Genomic DNA, 21,074 nt, shown 5'->3' on the forward strand with positions numbered 1-21,074 from the left:
TAATTCCTTGACATGTTCCAGACCTCACGTCAGTATAGTTCTTCCCTCCTCACACCAGCCTGCGTGAGCTAAAACGCGTGCATTTCGGCCTCCTCTAGTACCACGGTGTTGGCTCTTCTGCCAACACAATACCAAAAGTTGTCGCACAAATAGCAAAATGATCAAATGGAAAAAGCGATGATGCGGGAATGAAGACATATTTGATAGCAACGCGCGAGAAACTTTGTGCTCGGATGGTAAATCAGACACAAGCTAATATGGAGGCCCTAGAATTAGGTAGAAATTACAAGTAAACTAAGAAGATAGCTATGCTAAGGGCGTTATTGTTAACGGATGAAACCGCACTAATAATATCTGCAGCGGGAACAACCATACTACTAAGCGGCCGACTAGGCCGTACTCAGAAGACGTTAAAGACTTATAACATACCTTGCCTCCATGATCTTATAATTACATAGAAGCCAACGAAGATACATAAAATACCTCCTAAAAGCGCGCAGCAATAAGAAAATACAAATGGCTAACTTGGCTAACCAAACCCTCAACACAGTACGAGGGAAAAACGTACCAAAATGGGGGGGGGGGGGGGGGGGCGTCGTTACCATCCGTGAACAATCAATATCGTGCGCGTGCATCAACCAACTTCCACGTCATGCAACGTAATGTGAAGAATTAAGTAAGGGACCGAAACCTTGAAAGAAATTTCTGTTTATTAATTGGAGCTGATCGTTAAGGACATCGTCTTAGTCATACTGCAGGGGTTTAAAAATCTGCATCTCCTCTAAGATGTCCAGTTTTGAACCCTTAACTTCACCATGAAGTAACTCTATATTAGACGGAGGACTCGGCGCATGAGCCATTTGCATAAGGTGTTCTGCATAAGTGCGACCCCTCGTGTCATCACCGCTTCTAGTGGGGATGTGCTCTTTATATCTAGTCGTGGGAGTTCGGCCTGTCTGACTTATATAAAATTTCGGACAGTCACCGCAAGTCATCTTATACGAGGTGCATTCAAGTTCTAAGGCCTCCGATTTTTTTTCTAATTAACTACTCACCCGAAATCGATGAAACTGGCGTTACTTCTCGACGTAATTGCCCTGCAGACGTAGACATTTTTCACAACGCTGACGCCATGATTCCATGGCAGCGGCGAAGGCTTCTTTAGGAGTTTTTGACCACTGGAAAATCGCTGAGGCAATAGCAGCACGGCTGGTGAATGTGCGGCCACAGAAAGTGTCTATCATTGCTGGAAAAAGCCAAAAGTCACTAGGAGCCAGGTCAGGTGAGTAGCGAGCATGAGGAATCACTTCATTGTTATCACGAAGAAACTGTTGCGTAACGTTAGCTCGATGTGCAGGTGCGTTGTCTTGGTGAAACAGCACACGCGCAGCCCTTCCCGGACTTTTTTGTTGCAGTGCAGGAAGGAATTTGTTCTTCAAAACATTTTCGTCGGATGCACTTGTTACCGTAGTGCCCTTTGTAACGCAATGGGTAGGGATTACACCCTCGCTGTTCCAGAACATGGACACCATCATTTTTTCAGCACTGGCGGTTACCCGAAATTTTTTTGGTGGCGGTGAATCGGTGTGCTTCCATTGAGCTGACTGGCGCTTTGTTTCTGGATTGAAAAATGTCATCCACGTCTCATCCATTGTCACAACCAACGAAAAGGAAGTCCCATTCACGCTGTCGTTGCGCGTCAACATTGCTCGGCAACATGCCACACGGGCAGCCGTGTGGTCGTCGGTCAGCATTTGTGGCACCCACCTGGATGACACTTTTCGCATTTTCAGGTCGTCATGCAGGATTGTGTGCACAGAACCCACAGAAATGCCAACTCTGGAGGCGATCTGTTCAACAGTCATTCGGCAATCCCCCAAAACAATTCTCTCCACTTTCTTGATCATGTCGTCAGACCGGCTTGTGCAAGCCCGAGGTTGTTTCGGTTTGTTGTCACACGATGTTCTGCCTTCATTAAACTGTCGCACCCACGAACGCACTTTCGACACATCCATAACTCCATCACCAGATGTCTCCTTCAACTGTCGATGAATTTCAGTTGGTTTCACACCACGCAAATCCAGAAAACGAATGATTGCACGCTGTTCAAGTAAGGAAAACGTCGCCATTTTAAGTATTTAAAACAGTTCTCATTCTCGCCGCTGGCGGTAAAATTCCATCTGCCGTACGGTGCTGCCATCTCTGGGACGTATTGACAATGAATGCGGCCTCATTTTAAAACAATGCGCATGTTTCTATCTCTTTCCAGTCTGGAGAAAAAAAATTGGAGGCCTTAGAACTTGAATGCACCTCGTACACTCCAGACTGAGACAGGTTATCATCTGCGCAAGAATTTAATCCACTCGTAGCAGATCACAGATACTTACGATTGCTGACGCGCTGCAATGCTGAAAGGTCTTCCATTCGGCGAAACATCATCGATGTGGGCTTTCGGAGCCGAAAGCCCACTCGTGTACCCTTGATGACTGCACGACACAAAGCTTTATGCTTCGCCTGGGCCCGTCAACACCGCCATTGGACTGTTGAGGACTGGAAACATGTTGCCTGGTCGGACGAGTTCCGTTTCAAATTGTGTCGAGTGGATGGACGTGTACGGCTATTAAGACAAGCTCATGAATCTGTGGACCTCGCATGTCGGCAGCGCACTGTTCAAGCTGGTGGAAGGTCTGTAATAGTGTGAGGCGTGTGCAGTTGGAGTGATATGGGAGCCCTGATACGTCTAGCTACGACTCTGACAGGTGGCACGTACGTAAGCATCCTGTCTGCATCCATTCATGCCCATTGTGCATTCCGACGGACTTGCACAATTCCAGCAGGACAATGCGACACCCCACACGTCCAGAATTGCTACAGGAAACACTCTTCCGACTTTAACCACTTCTGCTGGCGACCAAACTCCCCAGACATGAACATTATTGAGCGTATCTGGGATGCCTTGCTGATCTTCACCCCGTCGTACTCCTACGCATTTACGGACAGCCCTGCAGGGTTCGTGGGTCAGTTCCCACCAGCACTGCTTCAGACATCAGTCGAGTCCACGCCGCGTCGTGTTGCGGCACTTCTGCGTGCAGGCGGGGACCCTTGGCTCTTCAGTGTAAATCGCCATACAGCTCTGTTCTCGCACATCGGCGCCTTCGTTGTGCCCTAGCGTGTGAAGGTAGTCCATGCCGGTTGACTCTACCATTCCAGCCCCTTCCGACGGCCATCAGGGAGAGCCACGGCGCCGGCAACGTTTGGGGTGCCGTTACTCGGACAACTCTACGGTTGCCGCGGCGTGATACTGCGTGGGTGGCGCCCAGGCACCGCTTTTAGTCCAGGCACACCGCGGCCGCCATTATTGTTGCAATTACTCGACATCGGCTGCGTAAGATCTGGCTGCCGCCGATCAGAATACTGTGGTTGCCATGACGCGCCGCTGGCCCGTTTCCACGCTACCGTGCTACCCCCACGTTTACGAGCGTTAGATAGCGGAGGCTGCCCCCGGAGTTTCCAATGCAACTCTTACAGTCCTTAATCGAATCCGACACCGATCAAAAATTTTCCAAATCACTGTCCCGCAAATGAATGACATTTTCACGTATCGGTATTGGCAGTTTTGAGTATTGTCAAAAAGTCCTTATTCGCTATGGGCTCGTAGCAGTAGCGAGTTTTGGCGATACACCTCTCAAAGCATTTTCGAAGACTTCCTGTCTCAGATTGTAGACCTCCGGAGAAAGAACTTCTTTCCGAAATCTCTCCTGACTACGTATCAAAATGGCTCAGAGCACTATGGGACTTAACATCTGTGGTCATCAGTCCCCTAGTACTTAGAACCACTTGAACCTAACTAAGCTAAGCACATCACACACATCCATGCCCGAGGCAGGATTCGAACCTGGGACGGTAGCGGTCGCCCGGTTCCGGACTGAAGCGTCTAAAACAGCGGCCGGCTGAGTACATATGGACCAGTCCTTTGCGAAGAAAGCCTCCTCAAATTCTTCATAAGTCGTACAAGTTGCCCATAAGGCAGCGTCGCCTTGAATGTGAGGCATGACAAACTGAATTTTCTTTTTCTCACTGCATGACCGTGACGGCTCTCCTGTGAAAGCTTTTGTAAACACAACCGGATGTGGAGGTTTCTTCTCCTGTGTGAAAAACTGAAACTGCCGGTGTTCTAAGAGGCTAATAAAACATTTGTCACATTTGGATCTGCCCCTCTCCCCACGATACGGTTGAATAATCGCCGTATACCAGGTGTAGAAGTGTGAAACCGGAATTTGGTTGCAATAATTTCACGTCTGTTGTTTGAGACTTATAATAATTTTTTTTTTTTTCAAAATAATCTCAATTGCTATTTACACATTTGTCCGACCTCTCCGGCAGGCTATGAATGCCACGCCCCCCAAAAAAAGCTTCTTTCGAAACGAACCAGTCAGCGAGACAGTTTCGTACATTTTCGTACGAATTGAAGCGTTGTTCAGGGAGAGCGTGTTCCAGTGATGCAAACAGATGACAATCGGTTGCAGACAAGTCTCGAGAATAAGGCGCATGCCCTGGTATTTCCCAACTGAACGCCTCAATCGCTTCCATCACCCGTTCTGCTGTGTGTCATCGGGCGTTACCATGGAAAATTGTGACCTCGTGTTTCCTTTTTCCATGTTCCGGTCGTTTTTCACGTAATGCTCGACTTAAATAGATCATTTGCTGTTGGTAGCGATCAGTGTTAACGGTTTCATCGGATTTTAGCAGCTCTTAATACATGACACCCTTCTGACCCCACTAAACACAAAGCACTGTCTTCTTTCCAAAGCGATTTCATCTTACTGCGGCCGTTGATGGTTTGCCTGGATTCACCCTTGATTTATGACGCTTAGGGTCCTCAAAATATATCCATTTTTCATCAACTATTCGATGGAGAAATGACTCTCCTTTTGTATGTGGCGAGCAGCATTTCCCATGTGGTCTTTTGATTTTCCTGTTGTCTTTCATTCATTTCGTGCGGAACCCATTTGCCCACTACCTACACCTTTCCCAAAGCTTTCAAGCGAACAGAAAAGGCTTTCTGCGTCAAAAACAATTGCTTCACGACTTCCTGTCAACTTTGAGTATCATCTTTATCCAATAACACCTGCAATTCGTTGTCTTCGAACCTTTTCGGTGGTTTCGCGCTCTCGTCGTTTCTCACGTCAAAATCGCCACTTTTGGATTTTTTTTTTTTTGAACCGCTCTAAACTCTGTGTTTTCCCAAGAGCTTGTTCGCGGAAAGCTTCGACGAGCAGTCGATGCGATTCTGCAGCAGTTTTCTCCAAATGATATTAGAAAACCAATGCTGTCCGCAAGTCGTAGTTCGTAGGCACAAAAGTCGACATGTTAACGAATCTGGAACAGATACCGATGTATGGAGCATGGGTTGCTGTGTGCTGACTAGTGATGGGGAGCTCGTGAATGAGTCGTTCAAATGAACGCTTCGCACCAGTGAAGTGTGAACTAACCACTCAATTTCAATGAACTGGTACTTCAAACTCTTCACAGATAGCACACTCCACACTTTTCTCTAGTTCACTCACTCTCTTCCCCTCTCCCTCTCCCACTACATCGGCGCTACGTCACTCATCCACCCTTCGCTTCAGTCCTCCCTCCGCTGCCTGTCGACGAATCGCGCGGTGTTTGTGGGGAACGATAGGTTTACGAGGGGTTGTGGAGGTGAGGGGCGAGGGGAAAGCAGCGGCAGTTGCTTCCTGCAGTGCTGACACTATTACCCGTGACTATTTGTGCAGTTAAACTTCGCGTCTACGGATAGCCTACCGTTGGCAGCGCTTGCAGGCAAACGAATATTAAACATACAAACGAAGCACACCCAGCCAACATGAAAATAAAAGGTTTGTTAATAACACTGAAAGAGGGATTTTACCTGAAATCGTACCAATGGCTACAGGTGACAGTTTACGTTTTGAATCTGGAGGGTTATTATTCTCAACAAAAATAAAATATACAGGAAAACTTCTGAATAATTACTTAACGTAGGTATATAGACTTTGTGACAGTGGTAAACATACTCATTCTATTTTGGATTAAATTTTAAAAGGAACATAAAATTGGACTGCATTTCGTTGGTAGCCCTAGTTTTCAGTCTATGAATACATCAAATAATGTTTCATTTGGCAAATAAAGACTTTTTTGGGCGCTTCATGAGAAAATGTCGAGCAAGATTAAATGTAATACCTTGTTTATATGTGACAGGCTTCTCTGTTTATCTTTCCTTTGTCCCCTTCGACCATGCTCTACTTAACTCAGACGCTGTAAGAGTGTAAAACGTTGCGTGCACGTTACTGCATAGTTCGGCCATCTGTTGGTAAAATTATGAAGTATTACGAGCTTTTTTGTACGAGCGAGGCGAGGCGAGCGTAGCCGCAGCTGAGCGGCGAACTGGGCAACTTCGCCAAGCTTCCGCACTTCATGAATGAACTACTTCATTTGAATGCTTCACGGCAAAGAGTGAAATGAATGAAGTAGTTGACGGGAATGAACGAGTTCGACCCATCTCTGGTGCTGACGTTCGTCGCCGGCCGTTACAGGAGGCAGGGGGCGCTGCAGGCGCGCTCTCGCGGCCGCTACGCTGACGGCTGGCACCATCTGTAGGGAAGTTCCGGTTTCACACGTCTACACCGGATACCTTTTTAATTTGTCACAAGCCGCTTCGGACGTTTTCGCCCGCTGCACCCGATACAAGTGAGGCCTCTGCAGCTATAGATTGCACGGCAACTCGTAATTCAGTACCGACTTTTGCCTTGGTTAGGGCTTCCTTTTCTCGTAATCAGCGATTGAACTCATCTATCAATTTTGTACCCTGTTCTGCGAGTCCCTCATTAATTTTAGATTTCTGGCTAGCGGTTAATTCACCTCCTTTCCCCCATCTGCTCCTATTCCTCGAACATATCCGCATCCTCTACACCTCCCGCCGCCTCGATCCCCCTCACCCCCCTGGTTGCTCCTCTCCTCTCCTCTCCCATCCCCGCCCCCTGCCACGTCTTCACCGTTGTGTCCCCCCTACCCTCCATCTCTACACCCTCCATCAACTCCCCCTCCTGGATGATGCCCTTTCTCCCTCCATTTTCCCCTCCTATCAACTCTGATCCTCACCCCCCCTCCTTTCCTCTGTCCTTTTCCCCGGCTCCCTCTTCCCTCCCCCCTTCCATCCTCTTTTTTCCCCACCTCCCTTCTGTTTGCCCCCTTCTCTCCCCTGAGTCCTTTTACATTTGCCTCCCCTCATTCCCTCTCGCGTCTGCCCTTCTCCCCCTTTATTCGTCCTCTCCCTCCTTGGTTCCCCCCCCTTTTTTCGTTTTTTTCTTTCCTCCCTCCTTGTTCTTCCCCCTCCTCCAGGTCCCCCCCCCCCTCTGCCTTTGGCTCGGGAGTGTCATCCATGTGCCGCCACTTTCGCGCAGTGTTCTACTATAGTGAGTGTTCTCCAGTGCATGTTTTACAGTTAGTGTTCCGTGTTATGTTTTTTGGGAAGTGTTGCGAACGGCCATCATACTGTCGCTGGGTGTGCCTTTTATCTCCTGCGAACAGAAACCAGACTGTCGCCGTGTTTTTTAATTGTGTGTGCACTATGTTACTTGTCTGATTCCTGTGTCTTTTATTAACGTTGCCACCCCCTTTTTGCTTTCTGTTTTAACTTTCCGCATTTTTCCGCCATTTTCCACTTGTCGTCACCATTTTTCTTGTTTCTTTTCGTTTTTAAAATGAAAGTCTGTAGGCTGTAGAGCAGCGTACTAAGCTGCTGCCAGCCCGCCCCCTTCGGGGGGAATTGAAAATCAATAAAGGAAAAAAAATTAATTCACCCAGGTGTTGTGCAAGTCGAGCGACATTTCCCTGCAGTGTATTGTGCGCAGTTTATAGCGCGCATGCATCGTCCGATGACATTTGTACCGTTTCGAGTGTTCTCTGATACGCATCTTTTGATGTCGTCATTTCGGTACGGATTGCATCAAAACTTTCATTTAATCTTATCTGTTTGTTCTTGGGCAATAAGTTCAAGAGCTGATAGCTGCTGAGACACTTAATCAGAGTTAAGCGTTCTTGTGGAATGTGATCAAAATCAACACACAGGAGTCGTATTTACTTCTTGTTTGTTTCAGTGCAAGGCATTGGAAATAATCGTTGATGATACACACACTAAAAAAAGTTTTGCATCACTTCGGTTCCGAGGGTTCGGGAACCTGTAGAGAAAACTGGAATAGAGATCCAACATAAACATCATTTCCGCCCTTTTTATTTCTCATGAAAACCACATATTGCATGTTGTACCAAGATACAGCGAGACCTTCAGAGTTGGCGGTCCAGATTGCCGTACACACCGGTACATCTAATAACCAGTAGCACCTCCTCTTGCATTGATGCATGCCTGTATTCGTCGTCGCATACTATCCAAAAGTTCATCAAGGCACTTATCGCCCAGATTGTCCCACTCCTCAACGGTGATTCGGCGTAGATCCCTCAAAGTGGTTGGTGGGTCACGTCGTCTGTAAGCAGCCCTTTTCAATCTATCCCAGGCATGTTAGATAGGGTTCATGTCTGGAGAACATGCGGGCCAATCTAGTCGAGCGATGTCGTTTTCCTTTAGGAAGTCATTCATAAGATGTGCACGATGGGGGCGCGAATTGTCGTCAATGAAGACGAATGCCTCGCCAATATACCACCGACATGGTTGCTCTAGCGGTCGGGGGATGGCATTCACGTATCGTACAGCCGTTACGGCGCCTTCCGTGACCACCAGCGGCGTACGTCGGCCCCACATGATGCCACCCCAAAACAGCAGGGAACCTCCACCTTGCTGCACTCGCTGGACAGTGTGTCTAAGGCGTTCAGCCTGACCGGGTTGCCTCCAAACACTTCTCCGATGATTGTCTGGTTGAAGGCATACGCGACACTCGTCGGTGAAGTGAAGGTGATGCCAATCCTGAACGGTCCATTCGGCATGTTGTTGGGCCCATCTGTACCGCGCTGCATGGTGTCGTGGTTGCAAAGATGTGCCTTCCCATGGACGTCGGGGGTGAAGTTGCGCATCATACAGACTATTGCGTACAGTTTAAGTCGTAACACGACGTCCTCTGGCTGCACGAAAAGCATTATTCAACATGCTGGCGTTCCTGTCAAGTGTTCCTCCGAGCCATAATCCGTAGACAGGGATCATCCTCTGCAGTAGTAGCCCTTGGGCGGCCTGAGCGAGGCATGTCATCGACAGTTCCTGTCTCTCTGTATCTCCTCCGTGTCCGAACAACATCGCTTTGGTTCACTGTGAGACACCTGGACACTTCCCTTGTTGAGAGCCCTTCCTGGCACACTGCGGACGCGATCGAACGGTGGTATTGACCGTCCAGGCATGTTTGAAGTACAGAAAACATTCTGTTAAAAATAGTGCTGAGGTAATAAACAAGTGAAAATCGATAGAGATCACTTCTTCCTCTCGTTTGGATTCTTTTGACGTCGTGAGTTTATACACTAATGTTCCAGTGGATATCACTCTTAAGATTATTGAAGATAACATTGGACAACATAGAACTCTAAGTGAACTACAGTTATCGGATTGTACTAGATTATAATTACTTTCAGTTTAATGGCAAAATGTATGAGCAACTATTCGGCTTAGCCACGGGTTGCCCGTTAGCTGGTATCTTAGCTGACATCTTTGTGAAGACGTTAGAAGAAAATTTCTTCTAAAACAATCCTGCGTTGGGTAATATGATTCCTTTCTATGATCGTTATGTTGATGATATACTCATAATATTTCAAGGAAGTGACCAAGATCTACAACAACTGTTTCTTGTTTTCAACAGTTTTCACGAGAAAATGAAATTCACAAAAGAGATAGAAAACAATGAGAGAGAACTCCCTTTCCTTGACTTGAAACTTATCTGGTAACACTATTAGCTTCGACATTTTTCGTAAAGAAACTTTTTATGATAATATTATTCCAGTAGATTCTTGTCATCCTCAAACTCACAAAATCGCCTTCTTTCATTCTGCAGTTCATCGTGCTGTGAGCACAAGTTTAGAACAGAACTGTTTAGAAAAAGAAATATCTCTATCAAAAGCAATGGCTACTAACAATGGATACGACCCTAAATTAATTGACCAAATTGTTAAGAAAAAAACAGCTGTAAAATGTTCAACTTTAGGCGATAACAGGGCGAAAAAGAATGAGGGTAATAAATTTATTTCTATTCCATTTTTGGGGAACGTTTCATATAAGATAAGAAGACTTTTACAGAAACAATACGGTTACAGAGTTGCCTTTTCCGTAAATAATAGCCTGAAACAAAGAGTAATTCATACTATTGGAGCACGGGAAGAACTCGGCACTAAGTCCGGTGTCTACAAAATTACTTGTAACGACTGCCCAAACTATTACATTGGACAGACAGGTAGACCCATTAAAGTAAGGTATAAAGAACACATGTTAGGTAAAAATGGGGAAAACGTACATAATTCCACGTTTGCCCAACATCTATGGCTCTTTCAGCATACGCCACGTGAACTGGACGACATAGAGTTGCTTCATGAAGCGAATAAGGGTTACAAACTGGACTTGCTCGAAGAATTAGAGATTTTCAAGCATCTGTCTCTAAAAGATGGGTTTGTTCTTAATGAACAGGTGCAGCTTAGAAAAAAAAAATTTTTAGACTGTTTCAAACCCCTCCTTGCCTTAATGTAATATAGTCTGGCTGACTAGAAGTTAGTTTTCTTCCTTGTTGATGACGGTGAAATGCGCTTTTCCTGTCTTGTTGGGATTTTACAGATTTTTGATGTTTGCTGTTTGTGATTTTCGATGTGTATGTGTGGTTAATTGACTAGTATGTTTTTATTCACAACGAAAGATGGTTTCGGTTTATTATAACATTTTGGTTGTTTTCGCTAGTATGTATTTCACCGCTTACGTTACGCGAGATTCTCGCGCATTACACTAGTGCCATCTCTCGTTAGATGTGTTCCATAGTGCAAGCTTCATCTGTTTGACACTGGGTCACAGGTAAATTAGTTCCATATTTTCTATTTTACGTAAATGCTTTCAAATGGTCTGACATGTTTTATTTATTATGACAGAAATTTTGAATCAACACAACTTTTAATAATTTTTGATGCGCTTATGTAGGTATTCATGGATTTTTAATATGGGCGAGTGTCTGGCACGTACCACAAGTGCCCTCTCTCGGCGAAACCGTCTGCCCTAGTGCTTTCACACTCTTGTCTCGATAGTTCATAGGCGAAGTACTGGTGCTAAACTGTTCGCATTGACCCTGTGCCCATAGTCATGTTGTACAAATGGAGAAGATGTCTTAATTATTGACGACGCCTTTGGCACAATTGATTTATTAATCTCCATTGCATGATGTAATTTTAGTAAGTAACTAAAAGATTTCGTGCCTGTATTACTCTGGTAATTTCACTGTTTCTCAAGCTTTTGTGTTTCTCACTTTCGATTTTAGCACCGGAGAAGGGGAGTTCGCGATGCCGACGAGCGAGGACGATGCGCGCGCGGCCGGGGCAGCCGCCTCGGACGCGCTGGAGCCGGCCGCTGGTCGGTCGGTTGGGCCTGGCCCGCCGGACGCTCCAGCGGCCGCTCCACACAGGACGGATCCCAGGTTGACGACCCAGGCTACGGCACCGGTTCATGACAGGACAGAACGACGATCGACAGGCGCTATTCGACCGCAGAAAACTACACACCACACGACGAAACCATATTCGGACGTCGGCCATACATCACATCACGACGGACGCAGCAATGAAGACGACCGCCAGGACTACGCCAGAAAGCTCGATATATGTCGGGAGGAGGACAAAGAAACGCTGAAGGACATACAACGCCTTATCCGCTATTCACGGGAAACGCAAGAGCAGGAGAACGACACCTGTCTGGCATCTCCATCTGTGGACTCAGATGTCGAATCACAGCACTCCCACCAAACGGTCGACGACGCGGAGATGGCAGCGGCCTTTCCAGCAGACAACGACAACGACTCCCTACACGCAGAGGGGGACTTTACGCTCGTACACAACAAACGGCGCAGAAGCAACGCATTAGCCAAGGACTTAGCCAACCCGGCTAAGAGACGAACGGAGACCATCCCCACAACGAACCGATTCGCCCCACTGACACCTCAAGCTGCGCCTCCATCAACCACCAACAAGCCGCAGGGACAAACTTCTAATGCCGCAGAAGCCGTGGACAGAGACAAGAATGTGCTTCGCAAAGTGCCCCCAGTCACAATTTATTACACAAAGGATTACGTTCACCTCAATGAAACGCTCAACGGACTTCTAGAGGGCAACCTTAAAGCTATATACCAAAAGGACCGCATCAAATACCACTTTGAGTCCTTCGAAGACCAAAGGCGTGCAATAAAATTCTTCACGAACCACAACTTCTCCTATTTTACACATCAAGCACCAGAAGACAGGGAACTGAAAGTAGTTGTCAAACGCCTTCCGGCGGAAGTTACCGAAGAACAACTTTACTATGCCCTCAAGGAAAAAGGCTTCAAAGTGCTACAAGTCTACCAATTTAAGGAACGCGACGAGAAGACGAAACAATTGATACCGCAACCTGTGTACCGAGTCACCCTCCCATCCGGAAAAGACAGTGACAAGATCTATGATGTCAAATACCTGCTCTACACACGAGTGATAATAGAAACCTATAACAGTAAAGAAGGACCAGTCCAGTGCCGACATTTCCAACGTTTCGAGCATACAGCGAACTACTGCAGCATGCCAGCACGCTGCGTCCGCTGCGGTGGATCCCATAAAACATCGAATTGTACCCATCCTAGGACGGCGCCCCCAAAGTGCGCCAATTGTGAACAAGAACATCCAGCGACCTTCCGTGGCTGCCCCAAATTTCAAGAACTCCTACGGAAATATACTAGAGGGACACCAAAGAAGTCGACCCCACAACGGCCTATAATTTTTAAGAACTCGGCCATGGCTGCGATTCCGGCCACCCAACAACAAGCGGCACCTCTCCCTGTGGAAACAATCGCCTCTCGACCACAACCGGCACCCAGAGTGACTCTACGGCAGACAAGACAACAGCGTCCGAAGCACTACATGCCCATCCGCCGACTCCAACACCAGCGGAGACGTCATCTGCCTGGTCGACCACCTTTACACCAGCGTTAACAGATATTCTTCAACTACTCACCGCCCTCCAGCAGAAGCTGACGTCTATCCTCTCGCTTGTAGAAAGCGTACTGACAGCTTTTCAAACACCCTAAATGGATAGACGGCATCACGCGAGGAATCTTAACTTCTGCATTTGGAATGCCAACGGCCTGAAACCGAAGAAAATAGAATTCACGGACTTCTTACATCGCCACAAGATAGACGTAGCATTTGTCTCCGAAACACATCTTCGCGAGTCAACCGACCTGCGCTTGAGGAACATGCACATCTACCGGACGGACAGACGGGACCAACGGGGTGGAGGGACCGCAGTTCTGATCAAAAAATGTATTCGTCACCACCAAGAACGTTTACCTCAACTCCAGACTTTAGAGGCCACGGCAGTAACAATCCACACGACGCTCGGAAACATTACCTGTATTGCGGCTTACCTTAGCCCAAAGAAGCCTCTCCACCCAGAAGATCTTTACTCCGTTACAGAGGGTTACGACAAGATCCTCCTTGGAGGGGATCTTAATAGTAAACATGTTGCCTGGAATTCCCGTAAGACTAACCCAAAAGGACATATGTTGTTTGCACTGGCTGAGAATTTACATGTTTCCGTCCATGGACCACGGGAACCGACGAGGATACCTTACTACCAGACACAAGACGCTGATGTTCTAGACATCGCCATAATCAAGAACATCAATCCGAATCTCCATCTGCGGACGCTGGATGATCTTTCGTCGGACCACAGACCGGTGTTAGGACTCATAGAGAGGGCTACTTTGCAACTCCCACTGCCGACGACAAGAACTTACGACTGGCAGCAGTTCCAAGCGTACCTCAACAACAATGTGCGACCAACCCAGGTTGTTACTACAAGAGAAGCGATTGATGTGGCAGTCGCAGTACTCACGAAGAAGATTACCAGTGCGAAACAACGAGCACTCACGGAGCACCTGCAACCGGAAGTCAATTATGACGATTTTCCACCACCACTGCAGGAGCTTAAGACAAGGCGCAATCGCTGTCGGAAACGATGGGTCCGTTACCGTCATCCGGACGATAGACGGGAAACTCACAGACTAACCCGAGAACTCCGGCGGAAGGTTCAGGACTGGAAGCAACACACATGGGAACTCAAAATGGACAACTTTCTATTACGCACCAAAGATGAATGGCGAATAGTTAAAACTCTCAGACAGCAACAGCCCCCCAAAAGGGCAATTCGAGGACCCCATGGCCTCTTGTACGACTCACTGGCGCAGGCGGAGCTGTATGCGGATACATACCAACAACAGATGACTACGCCCCCCACGGAGGATGGAGATGATGCACTCCACCGTGCAGAGGAGGCCACAGCGGCGGAATGGGAAGCTATTCGGGACGCCCCGACTAACACTATGCCCCGGCTGACAACGCCGGAGGAAATTCGGAGGATTATCAAGTATAGCAAACACAACTCACCTGGAGCAGATAGAATCAGCAATACGGAATTGAAACACCTCCCGAGAAAGCCTGTTGTGCTTCTCACCCGGATAGTGAATAGCTGCCTCAGGATTGGATACTTCCCAGAGGCATGGAAGATTGCCAGAATAGTGCCAATACCAAAACCGGGCAAGGATCTCTCACACCCTGGCAGCTACAGACCCATAAGTTTACTGTCGACGCTGGGAAAGGTACTGGAACGTGTCCTACTGAAACGCCTGCTGGACATCCTTGTGGCACACAACATCATCCGACCGGAGCAGTTTGGCTTCCAGGCGAAGCTATCGGCTGAGTTACAACTACTGCGCATCACGGAATCTATCCAGGACAATTTCAACAAGAAACGACATACTATTGGAGTCTTTCTCGATATAGAGAAGGCTTACGATAAAGTATGGCAACGCAACTTGATCGTCAAGCTCCGACGTACCACTCCCCTACCACACTGCTATTTAAAACTTCTCGACAATTTTCTTCAGGATCGCAGATTATATGTTCGCATTGATGACAAGAATTCAACAACACGGCCTGTCCTTGAAGGACTTCCACAAGGATCGGTCATCTCTCCACTGCTGTTTAATTTATATATTAACGACCTCCCGACGGTGCCACATGTTACTGCCAGTTTCTATGCCGACGACACAGCGCTCCTGACTGCAGGCACCAGAATGGACCACCTCGTCACACGGATGCAGCGCCAACTAGATTTAGTGGACCACTGGACCCACATGAACAAAATAACGGTCAATGCGGAAAAAACCAAAGTTATTGTCTTCACACGTCGGAGACCCATCGTCAATGACCGCCTGCGGATATCAGACCAGCCACTCCCCTGGGCAACAACTGTAAAATACCTGGGAGTGCATCTAGACGCCAAACTGTTGTATAGTCATCACATTATGGAGAAGAAGACGTCTGGCCTCAAAATGCTGGGAGCTCTCCTCCCCTTTCTGAAGAGCTCATACCTCAGCCAACGCACGAAACTCCAGTTGTACCATGCCACAGTCGAACCATCCATTTTGTATGGATCGACCTCTTGGGGTACTACGTGTGCCACTAACTACAAGCAGTTACAGGTTGTACAAAGCAGATGCCTGCGATGGATCACAGGAGCCCAATGGTGGATCCGAAATCAAGACATTCATCGAGCCTTAAGCGAATCTTACCTCTCAGACAAGGTCAAGGAGAAGGCACGAACCTTATTTCGGAAGTTGGACATGATACGTGACAGTACACCACAATTCACCACAGTAGGGGCGGTAGAACCCTTACGCAACCACAAATATAAAGTACCGAAGGCGATAGTATTTGAGCCTCCGTAAATGATATCCCTACGTAATTCTCCATAATTTAAGGACATATCGTCCTTTAGCACTTCTACACACATGTTTTCAAACACACACCAAAAGCAGCGAGTTAAAGGACCCTTCTGTGTGCCCAAACTAAAGCTGAAAGAAGAATAAATAAATAAAGAGAAAATTTTTACCCCTTCCATTCCCTACAGAAGTAAAAATCAACGAAGTTGATCAGACTTCAGCACCACCACAAACAAAAAAAAAAAAAAAAAAAAAAAAAAATCACTTTCGATTCTAAGGCTTTTCTAATGAAACTGTCTTCCTGTTCAGGATTTTTTACTTCTGATGAAGGTATATTTATATGTACCAAAACCTTGGTCAAGAATTTTAATAAAAATTTTATCCTGCAACTGTTTTGGCTGTCATCCTTTATCGTGAAGAATTTCAACAATCGCTGTTGCAGCCATGTTTAAAACCTTGTCCCTAGGTTATTTAGGTTTAAGTAGTTCTAAGTTCTAGGGGACTGATGACCTTAGAAGTTAAGTCCCTTAGTGGTCAGAGCCAATGATCGGCTGTCGGACCCCCTCCACCTAATAGGCGCTGCTCGTGCATGGTTGTTTACGTCTTTGGATGGGTTTAGTGACATCTCTGAACAGTCGGAGGGACTGTGTCTGTGATACAATATCCACAGTCAACGTCTATCTTCAGGATTTCTGGGAACCGGGGTATTGCAGAAATTTTTTTTGATGTGTGTATTTGCCAAATTATTGAGCAACGCACTAGATGAGTCGTGAGCGGCCCTCGCCTCCAAAATTTCTTCTGTTAATTCAGGCTGCGTATTTTTTTCGTGTTGTACGTTATTTAAATCTGCTCCGGGCACTGTCGCACCGACCGAATCATCGCCATCGACAGCTGAATTATATCCAACATTATCTGGGTTATCAACGTGTCTAGCTTTCCTGATTCTGACGTACTACAGAACCACAGATTTTTCCAACGCACGTCGGCACACTGCGTATACGAAGCGTTTGAAACAACAGCACGAAGAAAAACTAATTTAAGACACAGCAACGAGACGGATGCTTGTAACTGAAACATAACACAGGTAACCTCCATCCATCTTGTTCGCATAAAGCTTAATGGCTTCGAATTCCACTGTTACAATAATGAATCTTACAAATACTAATTTTCTTACTTCAAAAATCTGAAATAATTGCAAAGGCAGATTTGAACCATGGGCTGCTTATGGCAGTGTCTGAAAGTTGTGGCAACGCAAAAATGGAAGCGTACATCTGCCGTTACATGATTTTGATGTATTACGCCTTCATAATTTATACAATAATGTTGTTTGCTTTGCTAATGACAAAAAGATATTATAACTTGGACAGATTCTTCGTCTTATAATTTTTCGTCGCAATTTGGATTTACATCAATGGCTTCCATCAGGTAGTTACATGTAACAGAATGGAACATTGCACAAAGACATTAATGGAATTTTTCATTTACAGCGCCCCACGTTGGGCGCGATTGAAATTTTTCCCTCTAGAATTTGTAGTACTAGAGAAATTTCTGCGATATAAGTATTATGAAAACTTTTCCCAGTTCGTAAAGGCAAATAAAAATGCTGATTACTATGCAGTTCTGTGAGGTGCGAGGGAAACGTTCAAAGACGGAAAACCTGATCAAAATGGTTCAAACGGCTCTGAGCACTATGGGACTCAACATATGAGGTCATCAGTCCACTTAGAACTACTTAAACCTAACTAACCTAAGGATATCACAGACACCCATGCCCGAGGCAGGATTCGAACCTGCGACCGTAGCAGCAGCGCGGTTCCGGACCGAAGCGCCTAGAACCGCTCGACCACATCGGCCGGCGAAACGTGATCAAAAAATGTGGATCAATGAAGTTAATGATTACTCTCACAAGACATGGATTACATATTCACGTAATTATTAGGTTACTGCCTATTAATATCGCGAGACAGGATGCTAATCAAGCCCCCGAAGCGACTGCTGATATCATTGTCCAAAAGTAACCTACCGAGCAACCCGACGTATTCCAAAAACATGTTATATTGTATCTGAAGTTGCGGTACGTAGAAACTTGTGTGCCTACTCCGCAAGAGCCAGAAAAAAAGACGCCAGACAACTGCGACGATAATTTAATTACAATATCATTTGTTTTACAGCAAAAGGTGTACAGAGTTCGTGTCCGTTTGTTCTCTTTAGAAAAAATCCCTGTCCAAACGTTTTTATTATGATTTTGATTACAAAATGTATTTTATGTAGAAAAAAACAAACACAAAATTTCACCACATGCCACAGTATTATTATGTTTCATTTGTTATGTTTTGATCTCACGCTTTAGACGGTTGTGAAGTTACGTGGGCGCATTTTGTATTCAATGGCTAGCGTATATAACGCTATAATACCCTACTTCCAATTTATGTTTGTGCTGGTTTAGGTCTGCTATTTATGGCGGTGTTGTTTGCTTCTTACGTTTCCGTGGCGTCCAGGTCTATTTCACGTAAAGGTACAGTGAGTTTTTCTTTCGATAAGTCGACCCTTGGCCCTAGAAATCCACGACTGGTTGGTTGGTAGATTGTGGTGTGTCTACTGTAAGACCTTCGGTACACGCACCATCAGATTATTTGACTTGTCGCTGTAACGAAGTAGGCGAGTGTCAGCAATATGTCTCGTGGTCTTATCGTGGCGTGTTTATCTTCTGCCGTTAGGTCAGACGATAGAAATGCCACTTGCACGCTTAGAGTAGCAGATTGACGGTGACCAACTTTAAACAGAACTTGATTAATTTTCACACACATTTATTAAAATAATAAAAAGCATAGACATTACGTAACTTGATTCTGCATGCTGTTTACAACCGACAATCTGAAGTACCTTTGGTATTGGTACGTTAATCTTATTCTCACATATCTCTGATACTTGACAAAGTGTCTATACATTTATCTTCATGGTTAGGTACAGGAACATGGTAATCTTATTAGGCGCAGACTGAAACTTGTCTATATACTGGTACAGACAAATGCAGACTTGTACAGACTGGTGCAGACAAATGCAGACTGATACAGACTAATGCAGACTGGTACAGACTAATGCAGACTGACTAATCGGAGGTCTGTACACTCGTTATCTACATCTTCATGACTACTCTGCAATTCACGGTTAAGTGCTTGGTAGAGGGTTCATCGCACCACAATCATACTATCTCTCTACCATTCCACTCCCGAACAGCGCGCGGGAAAAACGAACACCTAAACCTTTCTGATTTCTCTTATTTTATTTTGATGATCATTCCTACCTATGTAGGTTGGGCTCAACAAAATATTTTCGCATTCGGAAGAGAAAGTTGGTGACTGAAATTTCGTAAATACACTCCTGGAAATTGAAATAAGAACACCGTGAATTCATTGTCCCAGGAAGGGGAAACTTTATTGACACATTACTGGGGTCAGATACATCACATGATCACACTGACAGAACCACAGGCACATAGACACAGGCAACAGAGCATCCACAATGTCGGCACTAGTACAGTGTATATCCACCTTTCGCAGCAATGCAGGCTGCTATTCTCCCATGGAGACGATCGTAGAGATGCTGGATGTAGTCCTGTGGAACGGCTTGCCATGCCATTTCCACGTGGCGCCTCAGTTGGTCCAGCGTTCGTGCTGGACGTGCAGACGCTTCATCCAGTCCCAAACATGCTCAATGGGGGACAGATCCGGAGATCTTGCTGGCCAGGGTAGTTGACTTACACCTTCTAGAGCACGTTGGGTGGCACGGGATACGTGCGGACGTGCATTGTCCTGTTGGAACAGCAAGTTCCCTTGCCGGTCTAGGAATGGTAGAACGATGGGTTCGATGACGGTTTGGATGTACCGTGCACTATTCAGTGTCCCCTCGACGATCACCAGTGGTGTACGGCCAGTGTAGGAGATCGCTCCCCACACCATGATGCCGGGTGTTGGCCCTGTGTGCCTCGGTCGTATGCAGTCCTGATTGTGGCGCTCACCTGCACGGCGCCAAACACGCATACGACCATCATTGGCACCAAGGCAGAAGCGACTCTCATCGCTGAAGACGACACGTCTCCATTCGTCCCTCCATTCACGCCTGTCGCGACACCACTGGAGGCGGGCTGCACGATGTTGGGGCGTGAGCGGAAGACGGCCTAACGGTGTGCGGGACCGTAGCCCAGCTTCATGGAGACGGTTGCGAATGGTCCTCGCCGATACCCCAGGAGCTGGGAAGTGGCGGTGCGGTCCCCTACGGCACTGCGTAGGATCCTACGGTCTTGGCGTGCACCCGTGCGTCGCTACGGTCCGGTCCCAGGTCGACGGGCACGTGCACCTTCCGCCGACCACTGGCGACAACATCGATGTACTGTGGAGACCTCACACCCCACGTGTTGAGCAATTCGGCGGTACGTCCACCCGGCCTCCCGCATGCCCACTATACGCCCTCGCTCAAAGTCCGTCAACTGCACATACGGTTCACGTCCACGCTGTCGCGGCATGCTACCAGTGTTAAAGACTGCGATGGAGCTCCGTATGCCACGGCAAACTGCCTGACACTGACGGCGGCGGTGCACAAATGCTGCGCAGCTAGCGCCATTCGACGGCCAACACCGCGGTTCCTGGTGTGTCCGCTGTGCCGTGTGTGTGATCATTGCTTGTACAGCCCTCTCGCAGTGTCCGGAGCAAGTATGGTGGGTCTGACACACCGGTGTCAATGTGTTCTTTTTTCCATTTCCAGGAGTGTAGATCTCGCCACGACGAAAAATGTCTTTGCTTTAATTACTTCCGTCACTACTCGCGTATCATATCTGCCACACTCTCTCCCCTATTACGTGATAATACAAAACGAGCTGCCCTTTTTTGCACCCTTTCGATGTCCTCCGTCAATCCCACCTGGTAAGGATCCCACACCGCGCAGCAATATTCTAACAGAGGACGAATGAGTTTAGTGTAAGCTGTCCCTTTAGTGGACTTGTTGCATCTTCTAAGTGTCCTGCCAATGAAACGCAACCTTTGGCTCGCCTTCCCCACAATACTATCTATGTGGTCCTTCCAACTGAAGTTGTTCGTAATTTTA

The sequence above is a fragment of the Schistocerca piceifrons genome, chromosome 9 (assembly GCF_021461385.2).
Source record: "Schistocerca piceifrons isolate TAMUIC-IGC-003096 chromosome 9, iqSchPice1.1, whole genome shotgun sequence".
Lineage (NCBI taxonomy): Eukaryota > Metazoa > Arthropoda > Insecta > Orthoptera > Acrididae > Schistocerca > Schistocerca piceifrons.